This window comes from Euprymna scolopes, chromosome 9, assembly GCF_053919585.1.
Source record: "Euprymna scolopes isolate OS-2025 chromosome 9, ASM5391958v1, whole genome shotgun sequence".
In the NCBI taxonomy this organism is placed as follows: Eukaryota; Metazoa; Mollusca; class Cephalopoda; order Sepiida; family Sepiolidae; genus Euprymna; species Euprymna scolopes.
In genome coordinates this window covers 169067026-169080357 of record NC_136490.1, presented here as the reverse complement: position 1 = coordinate 169080357, position 13332 = coordinate 169067026, and the positions used below count along the sequence as shown (strand labels likewise).

Sequence of the window (13332 nt, the reverse complement as noted above, 5' to 3'; positions counted from 1 at the left end):
GTCCCCGGCAAAGCTCTAAGAGCGGTCCGGCATTCGGGGAAGAACTTGGACATCCCCTTCGGTCTACGACGACCTTCTACCGAAGGGTTGGGTTTGAGATTGGGAAACGAATTCTCAACCACAGGGACCCAAGGAGCGTCTACTTCAAGCGAACGACCCAGGAAAGCCAATTTCTCGGCGTTTCTATGACACAAGAGACTGGGCTGACCCAGGCCTCCCTCGCTCGGACTTTGAACACAGACCTCTCTGCAGACATAGTGCTTACCCTCGTTCCACAAAAGTGAATCGAGGCGCCCTTGTAAGCGGGTTAGGCGTTCTGCAGGGAGAGGAAGTACAGACAAACGGTAAAGGATGAGCGGAAAGACGTATGTAGCACACGCCTCCGCCCGACCCTTCAAGGACAATTTCCTTCCAATCCAAGTCTTAACTGACGATTTGACCTTAGACTGTACTTCCGACCAATTCTTTTCCAGCTGAAGTCCCGATCCAAACCAGACACCGAGAATACGGACCGGTTCATCGGTCCAGCTGAAAATACCTGGAAGCGAGTTTACCCCGGTCCAGTCCCCCAACCTTGCTACGGTTGAAGATGGCCCCTGTTACTTCTTCGTATCGAGCGAGCGCCTCGACCACCGCTTGAACGTCCGTGTGGCAAGACACGAACACGGTGATGTCATCGGCGAACGCGGAAACCCTGGCTCGTGTGCCTCCAGGGAGAGCTATTCCGCGCAGGACTGGTGTAGCCGCCTCGTCCCATAAATTGCGAAGGAGGGGTTCCAACGCCAGGACATACAACAGAGGCGACAGCGGACAACCCTGTCGCACCGACCGAGAGACAGCGAATGACTCCGATAGCTTACCGTTGATCTGCACCGCCACCGTTGGCCTGTCATACAGAACAAAGATCCACTTGCGGAAGTCCGGATTAAATCCGGCGGCCTCTAACACAGATCCTAGGAACCGATGGTCGACCCTATCGAATGCCTTGGACTGATCCAAACTGATCAGCGCAGCCTCAGCGTCGTCTTCTGTCCCTTGTCTTGAATCGATCTCCCCTTCACAGCATAAGTCTGGTCTGGTTCGATCAAGTCAGTGATGACAACCTGCAAGCGATTCGCAAGAATCTTTTCCAAAATCTTTAACTCTGTGTTTAGCAGAGTCAAGGGCCTGAAATCATCAAAGTTTTCCCTCCCACCATGCCGTTGACCTTTCCTCAGCAATGTGATCACACCCTTGGTCACCTGTCCAGGGATGGAGCCCTGGGCAAACCAATGGTTGAACACATCCTTCAGAAGAGGGACCAACATGGGCGACAGCTTAAAGTAAAACTCGTAGGGTAAACCATCAAGCCCCGGAGATTTGTTATAGCCGACCTGCTTCAACGCAGTAATGACCTCATGTTCAGTAATAAGACCATCACAGCTAGCCGCTCGAGCCGCCGTGAGGCGGGGCGAGTCAGCCAAATAGCTGCCAAACTCATCAACCCTGAGCCTGGGTAGTTGGGTGAAACGCACCGATAGATGCTCCCGAAACCCCTCGCATATCTCCCGAGTCGATACTAAAGCGTGTCCTTCCAGGTTATATACTTTACGAATGTACCCATCCGAACCGCGCCTTAAAGCAGCCTTACGCTCAACAGCGTCAACATTCACAGCCTCGTTAGAAACTTTGTTTAACCTAGCCCTAACTACTTGACCCTCATACCGCTCGCTAGCCAAGCGGTTGAGATATTGTTTAGCTAGTGCTAACTCTAGGGGATCCCCCCCTTCCACCGCCCGGGTCAGCTTATCCTCTAAGCGCCTCTTTGCCTCAGCCTTATCTAACGCGAGGCGTTGGCTATACTTGACAGAGAAGCGCCTAATTTTAGCCTTAAGACTAACCCACCACTTACTCCCTGTAACCGCCCCCACTAAAGCCCTCTGAATTAGCTCAGTGACCTTTAACCGGTAGTCCTCCAGCTCCAACAAGGAGTTGTTGAACTTCCAGTATCCGGCCAGTTTAGGCCTAGCACTTAAGTTCAAACGGGCCATAACGAGTTTATGGTCCGAGTGTCCTAATAAGTGGAACGTGGGGCAAGATAGGAAGTCTACATCGCCTCTTCTAACTAACATCCGATCCAAGTAAGTACTCGGATGGGAAGGCACTACAGAATGCCACGTCCACATCTCCCGCCCTGGATGATCAAGACGAAATCTGTCGACGAGATCGCACGAAGCCATCAGGTCAGACAGCGAGCTGTCACACCACGCCGACCCACTAGCTCCCCCGACCTTATCTATACTGGGATCAAGGATTGCATTCCAGTCACCCATTAAAACTAACCGTTCCGGATCCACTAAGAAGCCCTCCAACCGTCGAAAAAAGGTTGCCCTCTCTACAGCAGCATTGGGAGCATAAACAGCAACAATCCGAAAAACACTACAATTAATAGCAACATCAACAACGAGTGCCCGCCCGTCCTCGCCTGCGTGAACAACATTCACCGACGCTGACAGGGTGCGTTTCACTAGCAAGGAGATTCCACGACTATAAGTATTGCCATATGCTGAGTAAACATCGTAATCGTTTACCAGCACCTGACAATCCTCGTCACAAACAAAGTGGGTCTCCTGGATAGCGGCGATATCTACCTTAAGGGACACCAGGTCTCTCACAACGCGCGAGGCCTTGCTTCGACACCTGATGACCCTCACATTAAATGTAGCCAAGTTTAAAGTCATGTTCACTTACCTTTAAGCAGTGTCACAGACGGGTCTGAAATCCTTGGCAGACAGGATGTGGTAGGCCTGACCAAGGCTTCCGGTGAGTAAGTCTTCTACGGGCTGACCATCCTTGGCCACGCCTCCAACATCCAGGGGAAAGATTAATTTTAGTGCCCTGTATAGTGATGGGTGGACATAGATGGGAGTCCTTCCTTCGCATTTCACTGCTAATTTTAGCAGCGAAGGGTGGTCCATATCGATTATTTTTTGGCCTTGTATGGCCTCCTTAGCTGCCTCCAACATTGACCACAGGGATTCTGTCCGTGCGTCTTTATTTTTTCGCACAAAGGTGGTCAACATTGGAGCTTCTGGAAATTGAGTGGGATCGGTGACATTGTTACAACCAATGTACACCAAATCCCTCAGTTTGTTGTGTTGAGTCTTCTGCTTGCCCTTCAACTCATGGGCTGCTGGCAGAAGACTCGTTTCACAGAGTCTCTTTCCGGGTAGAAAGGGGAGTTTCTTGGTTCGCTCCGTGTGAACCGGTGCTTTCTCCTTCTCGGATGGTGTAGGAGGCGGAGGAAGAGCAGGGGTTGAGTTGGGTGTTGGGGATGGTTGTGAGTCTCTGGGGGATGAGGATTGGGTGGAGGTTGATTGCTTTGGCTGTGAGGGGGATGGTAGGTTGGGGGATTCAGCCTCGGCTTTTTTGAAAAAGTCTTTCTCAGGGGGTGTGGGGTTCCCCTTTGTCTTCCTGCTCTTCTTCCTCCTTGACTTTCTCGACACCTTGTCTGAAGATGCCTCAGTTGCTGGGTTGGTCTCTTCCTCGGACACCACCTCCTCCTCCTCTGACTCTTGTAACTTCCTTTTGGTCGAGGAGAGAGGAGTCTCCGTGTCCATGGGGGCTGGCTTGTCAGTTTGGTCTACGGTCACCGTCCGTTTGGGCTTGCTTTTTCCATTCCTTCTGGTGACCGTTGACCATTCACCCTCTGTTGTGGTTGCCGGTGCAGACGTCGTGGGAGCAGTAGCTGGTCTTGGTGGTGGCTTCTTGGGACAGTCACGGGCCATATGTCCCTGCTTCTGGCAGTGCCAGCAATGTGGTCTCCTGCCTTCCACTATTATTGACAGGGTCCATTTTCCGAATTTCAGCATCGCTGGAACCCTGTCAAATTCGGCTCTTTCCAGGACCATAGTTAATTTATAGTCCCCGGTCATGACATTGCGCTGACCGCGGACTGGGGAAACAGTTTCAACGTCTCCGTACTGGCTCATAATAGCCCCCATCTGTTTGGCCTCCAAATGGCACGGGACGTTCAATATGGAGACGTTCGTCCTCCTTTTGTTCAAGTACTCTGGCTGGAGCTTGATGTTTCGCCAGCTCAGGTTCGTCTTGGAAAGGCGGATTGCCTCTTCTTTGGTAGGCAGCAGGATGTCCCACATGGCGAAGCTCCTACGACAGATGTAGCTGGCCAGGATGTTTAAGGCCATCAACATCTCCACCATGACATCTTTGTTGACACCGGCTAATCCCCTGGTCTTTAGATTGGAAGTGACCAGGGAGAGGACTCTATTCTGGAGCTCTTCCACTTGTCCCGGCAGGGGAATGATGTTGATCCCCTCCGTGTACTGCTTGTAGGTTTCCTTGAACAGAGTCCTGTAGTCCTCCGGTGTCATTTGGTCTTCTTTCCTAGGGCCCCAAGCCGCTACCTCGTTCGCCTGGGGTTTTGATGGTCCCGGGCACGGAGTGTCTGACTTGGTCCCTTTGGCCTGTTGTTGTTGTTGCTGCATCTGCTGCTGCTGCTGCATCGGGTGGGCCTGTCGTTGGGTTGATGTCGCATCTAGAGTCGGCCATTCCTCCGTCTTTTCCGCTTGGGAAGGCTTCCTCTTGTTGGGCGTCTGCGGACTGGGTGGTTTTGCCGCCGACGCCTTGGTTTTGGAGTCAGGGGCTTTGCCGAGTGATGGTAGCTCAGCCCCACGTACTCCTTTAGGGCTATCCTCCGTGGGTGCGTTTGCGTTTTGGTTGTCAGGCACCCTTTCCGCCTGGAATTGCCATTTGAGGGACGTGATGGTTTTATCGATGAGCGCCTTTGTTCTTAGATTGGCGTCATCTTCGTCCTCTTCTTCTTCCCCCTGGGCCGGGGAGTTGACTTCTTGGGGGGTTGGAGGACTTGGTGTCCTTCTTGGAGTCCCGGTGACACTTGTCTTCACCAGCTTTTGCTCTGCAGTTGTCACCGATGACGCCTCTTCTTTAGCTACCCCTTTTGGGAGATTTTTGTCCTTTAGGGGAGCTTCATTGCTCGAACTGGAAACGACCTGCGAGGATCGAGACATGGTGGCCTCCGTCGTTTGTGGTTCGTGGGCCTCATGACTCTTTACCTCGCTTGTCGCCTCTTCCTTCTTTTCGGGCTGGGAGTGCCCTTTTCGGGGAGCAGGATCCGGGGTCGCCGCGGGCTGCGGCCCTACCCCACCCATGGTGTCCAAGGTCGCCGCGGGCTGCGGCCCTACCTTGCCTTCCATCTCCTCTTCGTTGGCCCGGGGCCGGGATTTTACTCCCTTTTCCGGGGATTTAGTTGGGGGAACGGTGCTCCGCATTTGGGGTGGTGATCCCCGCCTGCTCGGCATCGTGGGGGGGGGACGTTGGTCGCTGACGCAGACCAGACCTGGGAGGGAGGAAAAATAAAACAGTCTGGGGGACAAAGGGATGGAGGGGGTGGCCAGGGGCGAAGAGAGAAAGAGGTTTGACCTCCCCTCGCGGGGAAGTCGGGTTAGTCAGCTCGATCCCCCCTTGCGGAGGGAGAGAAGAGAAGAAAGACGCAGTGGTGGCTAGCGGGTCAGAGTGCCGCGTCGCAATTAAGAGGAGAGAGGGAAAGGCATCTTTGCCCAGAGAGAAGGCAAAAACGAAGGTATTAACCCCAAAACCCTTCCCACAAACAACCCCAACAGGAAGCGACAAAGAGACCCGGTCTGCTCGATCCAACGGGAGAGCAGCGAAGGAAGACAAAGACTAGCGGGTCAAAGTGCCGCTAGTTAATTAAGAGGGAGAATTAGACATTCCTCCCAGAGAGAGGGAGAAAAGAAGAACTTAAATCTACTTAAAACTAAAACTTAAGGCTAAAACCTTAGACTATGCTGAAGGTCCTGACTCCCCAAAGGAGGGGGTCTGGTCCTTGCAGACGTGAAAAAATGCCTTGAACCTGGCTCAAGAGCCCGGTGGCAGATCCCCTCTCAGACAATCGGAAGAGCAAAAGTTTCGTAAACTGAAGACAGATACTACACTTTGATCTTAGCCAAAACGCCGAGAATTTATTTAGTCCTACCGGCCCCGGACCTGGCATTATCTACTGCCAGGCCCTCATTTGGGGTCCGATACAACTTAGGCACCAAGGCCAGTAAGGGGGGAAGTGGGGAAGAAAACGGGACTTTGCTAAATTTGCTAGCTAAACTTGCGTTGGAAAGCAAGTATTTTATTTAGAAACACCTATACTAGATTCTATCATACCACAACCGCCTACATTCTTACCAGGACCTACTTAAAAAGACAGCTCCCCAGCTTATTGGGATGGCGGGCGACTCTCGTACTGTAAGAGAAAGAAATATGTACAAAAACAAAACAAAAATTATATTTACAAACTTAAAGAATTTTTTTTTTTTTTTTTTTTTTTTTTTTTCCAAAAAATAAATGGGGGTGAGATGATGGGGAGGGGGGCAAACTAGAATACACCCAAAAAGAAAGAAAAAGAAAACAACTTAATAAAATGCCTATGGGGACGGGTTAGTAAGGGGACCCTCCCTACCTAACGGCTGGTCTGTCGTATGAAACGCCTACTGTCTTCCGGTCCACTTCCCCCGGGGGGGGGGGGAAGCAAGCAAGTCGTTTCCTAGGGGGGAGTGGAGGAAAATAGGGACTTGTAAGAAAAATAACTTAGGGTCGGGGATAACAGGGACGGATGGCGTCTTCCAAGATAAAATACGTAAGGGATACAATCGGGCCGAAGACAAAATAAAACTGCTGGACTTTGGGCATCATTGGAAGCTCTCCTAGTGCCAATCTATCAAAAAACAAAGATCTAAAAGGGGACAGGATCCAACTCACATTCACCCTAGTCTAGGCCCTAAATAACGTATATGCTTTCCACTCTAGGTGGTTACTCCGCCTAACTAGCAAACCTACTCCTACCCATGATTACGGGGTAAACCCCGTATTAACATATGAAGGGGCTGGGTTCCGAGTGCACGACAATCAAAACTTCAGCACCTCCAGAAGAATACCACTAGGGTGGAAACACAAGCTCATACCTAGCTCCTCGTCAGATGCACAAACTAGTGTTGTGCACCCATCTTCTATCAAAGTCGATGCGGGGCAACCTTTCCCAATCACATCTGACTTTCGTTTTAAGTTGATGCTTAAAACGAACAACCAGATCCTGATCGGAAACAGCCCGCCCCGCATAGACGATGTCTAGACGTGAAACCCACGTCACTAACCTAGCTACAGCCAGTATCACTAGAAACACCGCCCGTTTCTCCCTGATAAACGGCGGGTCCACATTGTCGACCACGTATGCTAAATCAAGTGGCACCGACCGCTCGGGGTCGATGCGAGCCGTTACCCCTTCGACATACCTCCAGAGACTCCGTACCCCGCTGCAAAGAAAGAACGCGTGTTCACGCGTTTCGTCCTCGTTCTCATCGTTGCAGCGTGGGCACGGGGGATAATAATACTCGCGATCCCTGAAATCCCTGGCAAGTCGGTCGAAGAGGGGCAACGCATCCCGGACTAGCCTCCACGTTATAGAAAATTCTGCATTATTTATGTAGCTACTGGCAGGCGCCCAACTCCAAAGCAAGAGAACTTCCCCCCTCCTCGACAGATGTAGCCGCTCCACCAGCGGATCGTTCACGGTACCCTCTACTAACTCCTGATATAGCCTCCACCTAGGCCGTGCAAGGTCACTGGACCCCGGCAATGCCCTAAGGGCGGCTCGGCATTCGGTCAGGAAGCGCCCTTCCCCCGCTGGTCGACGGCGACCTTCGGCGGCGGGGTCGGTTAACAGCCGTGGGAAAGCGTGCTCCACGGCCAGAACCCAGGGTGCCTCCTCTATCAGTGTCCGACTCAGGAACGCCAGTCTTTCTACGTGTTGATGGCTGCGCAGATCAGGCATCCCCAACCCTCCCTCGCTAAGCTTCTGCGTACAGACCTGTCTACGGACATACGGCTTTCCTCCCTTCCAGAGCAGTTTGAAAAGGAGTCGCTCCAAAGCCTTACAGCGGTCCGCAGGAAGGGGAAGAACAGATAAATGGTAAAGGATCAACGGAAACACGTAAGTGGCGCATGCCTCCGCACGACCCTTCAAGGACAATTTCGTCCGAATCCAAGACACAACCGACGATTCGACCTTAGTCTGTACCTCCGACCAATTCTTGTCCAGCTGGAGATCCGGCCCGAACCACACACCGAGGATCTTAACCGGTCCATCAGTCCTGCCGAACGCACCTGGAAGCGAGTTTACCCCGGTCCAGGCGCTCAACCGCAGGCCGACGTACTTGCTGCGATTGATCACGGCCCCTGTGACAACTTCGTACTCAGCGATCGCCTCTATCACCGCTCTGATGTCGTTACGACTGGCTGCGAAAACGGTGACGTCATCAGCGTACGCGGACACCCTGGCAAATCGGCCGCCAGGTAGAGCAATGCCGCGTAGGACTGGTCTCGCCGCCTCGTCCCTTAATTTGCGAAGGAAGGGCTCCAACGCCAGGACATAGAGCAGAGGCGACAGCGGACAGCCCTGCTGCACCGACCGGGAGACCCCAAAGGACGCCGACAACCTACCATTGACTTGCACCACCACCGCGCGGTCACGATACAGGGCGGAGATCCACTTGCGGAAGTCCGGACCAAAGCCGGCGGCCTCCACAACAGCCCTCAGGAACCCATGGTCCACCCTATCGAACGCCTTGGACTGATCTAAATTGATCAGCGCGGCTTCAGTGTCGTCTTCTAATCCCTCTATTATCGTGCGAACCAAGTGCAGATTGTTTTGAATCGTTCGACCCTTCACAGCGTAGTTCTGATCCGGTTCGACCAACTCGTCGATTACAACCTGCAGTCGGTTTGCAAGAATACGGGCCAAAATCTTAAAATCTGCGTTAAGCAGAGTTATGGGCCTATAATCATCTAGGTTCCCCCCTCCATGTTGGTTTCCCTTCTTCAGAAGCGTGACCACTCCTTTGGTTACCTGCCTCGGGATCGAGTCCTGGGCAAACCAGTGGTTAAACACGCCCGTCAAAAGGGGCACGGCGACAGCCTCAAGTACAATTCGTAGGGCAAACCATCGAGCCCTGGAGATTTGTTGTGGCCAACCTGCTTCAACGCAGTAATGACCTCACGCTCCGTAACCACCCCCTCACAACTAGCCGCTCGGGCCGCAGTAAGGCGGGGAGCCAGCTTAATAGCTGCCAAACTCCTGGCCGCGGAGTCTGGGTAGTTTGGTGAAGCGCTCCTCCAAATGTTGCCGAAACCCATTGCAGATCTCCTGCCTCGACACGAGAGAACGTCCTTCCAGGTTTTTCACCTCCCGAATGTACCCATCCGAGCCGCGTCTTAAAGCGGCCCCACGCTCAACAGCGTCAACGTTCACGGCTTCGTTGGAGACTCTATTTAACCTAGCCCTAACTACTTGACCTTCATATCGCTCGCTAGCCAAGCGACTGAGGTCCCCCTTAATTAGTGCTAGATCTAGGGAATCCCCCCCTGCCACCGCCCGGGTCAATCTATCCTCTAGGTGCTTTTTGGTCCGAGCCCTAGTTAAAGCGAGGCTTTGGCTATATTGGACACAAAAATGCCTAATGGTGACCTTAAGATTAACCCACCATCTACTCCCGGTAACCGCCCCCACTAACTCCCTCTGAATTAGTGTTGTCAGCTGCTCCCGGAAGTCGACCGACTCCAACAAGGAGGCGTTCATCTTCCAGTAGCCAGCCAACCTAGGCCTATTACCTAACTTCAAACGGGCCAACACGAGTTTGTGGTCCGAATGACCTAACCAGTGGAACGTGGGACAAGATAGAAAATCTACGTCGCCCCTTCTAATTAACATCCTGTCCAAGTATGTACTTGGACTGGCGGCCGCACTAGTATGCCACGTCCACATCTCCCTCCCGGGGTGATCCAGACGGAACCTGTCGACCAGATCGCACGAGGCCATCAGGTCAGACAGGCTGCTTTCACACCTATCCATCCCTCCAGGCCCCCCGACCTTATCTAACTTGGGGTCCAGGATGGCATTCCAGTCCCCCATTAATACTACCCGCTCCGGACCCGAAGAGAGGAACCCCTCCACCCGCCGAAAAAAGGAAACCCTCTCGGTTTGGATGTTGGGCGCATAAACTGCCATGATCCGGAATGCGCTACTGCTAACGGCAACATCGACCACGACCAGCCTCCCATGAGCGTCCGCATGAACAAGTGTAACCGTCGCAGATAGGGTGCGACTTACTAGCACAGAAACCCCCCGGCTCCGGAAACTGCCATATGCTGAGTAAACATCAAAATCGTTCACCAGCACATCGCAGTCCCCAGCCCCAACAAAGTGGGTCTCCTGAATTGCAGCTATGTCTACCTCAAGGGCCATGAGGTCCCTCAGCACGCTCGAAGCCTTGCTTCGAGACCTCATGCCCCTCGCATTCAAACTAGCTAGGTTTAAGCTTGCTGCCATGTTTCCCTAACTAGTAATATTCTTCAATCAAGGGTCTGAAATCCTCGAGGGAAAGGGCGTCAAAGGTCTGTCCAAGACTGCCCGAGAGCAGGACAGGCGTAAGCCGCCCGTCTTTGGCCAGACCTCCCACGTCCAGAGGGAACGTCAATTTAAGAGCCCTATAAAAGGAGGGGTGAACGTATAACGAGACCCTCCCCTCGCATTGCTTTGCGATTTGCGCTAAAGATGGGTGCTCCCCGTCTATCAACCTTAACCCCGGGAATGCCGATTTTCCCTCCTCCAACATTCTCCAAAGGGCCTTAGCTTGCCCACCCCTGTTCGGCCTGACGAACGTTATTAGCTGCGGAGCGTCTGGGAAGTTCCTGGGGTCAGTGACATCCTTCCCCTCCACCATCTTTAGGCCCTCCAAGATCCGCAGGTACTTTTTTTGCGTTCCACTGAGGTCACCCACCGCCTCATCGACCTCGCAGAGACGGACCCCCCGGCCAGAATGGACACTTTCTGGTTTTTTCCTTTCTGGGGGCCGTCTTCTCCACTTCCGGTTCTTCTGCCATAACATCTTCTACGACTGGAGCCATCACTTCCTGCTCCGGGGTGTTGAAAAGGGGAGGGGTGGGCTGAGCGTCCTTTGGGGATGGTTGTGTTGGAGGCTCAGTAGCTGCGTCTTCCTGGTCTTCCATTTCCTCCTCTTTTTCCGAGGATTTCCGAGGGGGAGACTTCTTTGGGGATGCCTTTGGGGTTCCTTTCCTCTCCTTTTTCTCTGCGTGCTTGCCCGAGGGTTCACCTTCCTCCCCCTCGGACTCCGAGGAGCTCACTTTCAATTTTCTTTTTGCGGTCGTCGCCGGTGTCCTTGTTGGTGCTGGAGGGGCGACTCCTTCCTTCTTCTTGCCCCTCTTGGCGACGACCTTGCTCCATACTCCTCCTTCCTCGACGTCTTCCTTACTGCCCTCCGCCGCTGGTACCTCCTTTGCCCCCGTCTTCGCTCCGGTTTTTGGAAGGTCAGGTCCCTTTCTTTGGGGGCAGAAACGGGCTACGTGGCCGGGTTTTGTGCATTGCCAGCAGTATGGCCTCCTCCCTTCAACGATTACCGCCATCTGCCAGCTCTCGCAGGTCAACTGGGCTGGAATGTCATGAAAACTCTGTCGGTCCACCTTCATATAAATCTTATATGACCCAGTTTGGATATTTCTAGGCCCCTTCGTAGGGACGACTTCTTCGACTTCTCCAAACTGGGCCAAGGTGGCACCCAGCTGATCCCCAGTAATAAAGCTTGGTACCCCGAGCACTGTTACCCTGGCTCTCCTCTTCGACAAGTACTCGGGGCGTAACCTCAAATTCTTCCATGTGAGGTCCCCTCCTGCCAGCTTTTCTGCTTCCTCCTTCGTCGGCAGGAGGAGATCCCACGTGGCGTGGTACTTCCTGACTAAGTACTGTGCAGGTATCTTCAGGTCTCCGATGACGTCGCACATCCTCTCCAGGGGTACGCCCGTCAATCCTTTGCCGTTTGCGTCTAGGGTGACAAGGGAGACAGTACGCAACTTTATGTCCTCCAAGGCTCCTGGGATGATTTCCAACTTGTTCCCGGTGACATATTCTTTATATTTTCCTTCTAGCAGCTTTTGGTAATATTCCGGGGTCTTCTTCGTTACTTTCTTTGGACCCCATACCCCGCTATCATTTACCGCTGCTGTGGATGTGCCGGTCCCTGCTGTTACTTCTATCGCCACTTTATTTCCCTGTCCCGGTGGAATTGGGGAACAGTCGCTTTGTGTAAGGGATGGCCACTCGAACTGGCTGGTTGGCATCGACTCACCGACCCCTCCCGCTCTCGGGGAGCACCCATCCACTACAATAACCTCCTCCGATTTGCACCTCCGCATCCCCTCCTCTACCTCCTTAGCAGGACTTCCCCTCGCGGACTGAGATCTAGTTGGAGGGGCTCTGGGTTCCTCTTCTAGCACCCACCACTTTTTTACTGGTCTCTTCTTCTTTGCTGATTCGACAGTTGGGGCACCGACCGCTGCGAACACGACCCCACTGGTGCTGCCTTTCGGGGTGGCAACACCCGACTCAACCCTACTGGGGGTGGCGACCCCCGCTCGCGATCCGGACGCTACGCTCGACTCAGGGGTGGCGACCCCAGGAACCCTTCTCGAACTGGGGGTGCCTTGCGGGACGGCACCCCCCGGACCCTTCACGACAACTACACCCGGGGCGTCCCCCAAGGTGGCAGGAGCAGAGGCCTGCTCCATCTACTTTGGTGGCCCAAGGCCCGGCTAAGCACCCGCCGATTCGGAAACCAAGGGGACCTTCGCCTAAAAAGGCACGTCGGTTTCCCTTGGCCCTGCCGGCTGCTTAAGTGCTAGCTGGACCCCGGACTATCTGTAAAAAAGAAAGAAAACAGAACAGTTGATAGTTGCCCAGGTTGGGCAATAACATGCAACAGACAACAAGAAACAAAAAAGGTCTTTGCGGGTCCAAATCCCCAAAGAAGGGGCTGGTTCTTGCAATGACAAGAAAAAAGACTCTAAGCCAAAGGCTTAAGAGCTCCCAACTCGATCAGATGGCAGACCGCAGTAAGCACTGAGAACAGATACTACACTTTGATCTGAGCCAAAAGGCCGAGAAGCGATGGTATTTAGTCGTATCGGCCCCGGACTTGGCATTATCTACTGCCAAGCCCTCATTTGGGGTCCGATACAACTTAGGCACAAAGGCCAGTAAGGGGGAGGTGGGGAAGAAAACGGGACTTTGCTAAATCTGCTAGCTAAACTTGCGTTGAAAAGCAAGTATTTTATTTAGAAAAACCCTACACTAGATTCTATCATAACTCATCCGCCTACATTCTTACCAGGACCTACTTAAAAGAGACAGCTCCCCAGCTTATCGGGATGGCGGGCGACACTCGTACTGTTTTG

The 13332-nt window shown here is 53.2% G+C and overlaps 2 pseudogenes; both read right to left on the bottom strand.

The window, feature by feature from the left end:
* Positions 1-5782: 5782 nt before the first annotated feature.
* Positions 5783-6006, bottom strand: LOC145285305 (U2 spliceosomal RNA; annotated as a pseudogene).
* A 6900-nt stretch (positions 6007-12906) lies between these two features.
* LOC145285255 (U2 spliceosomal RNA) lies at positions 12907-13047 on the bottom strand (annotated as a pseudogene).
* Positions 13048-13332: the final 285 nt, after the last annotated feature.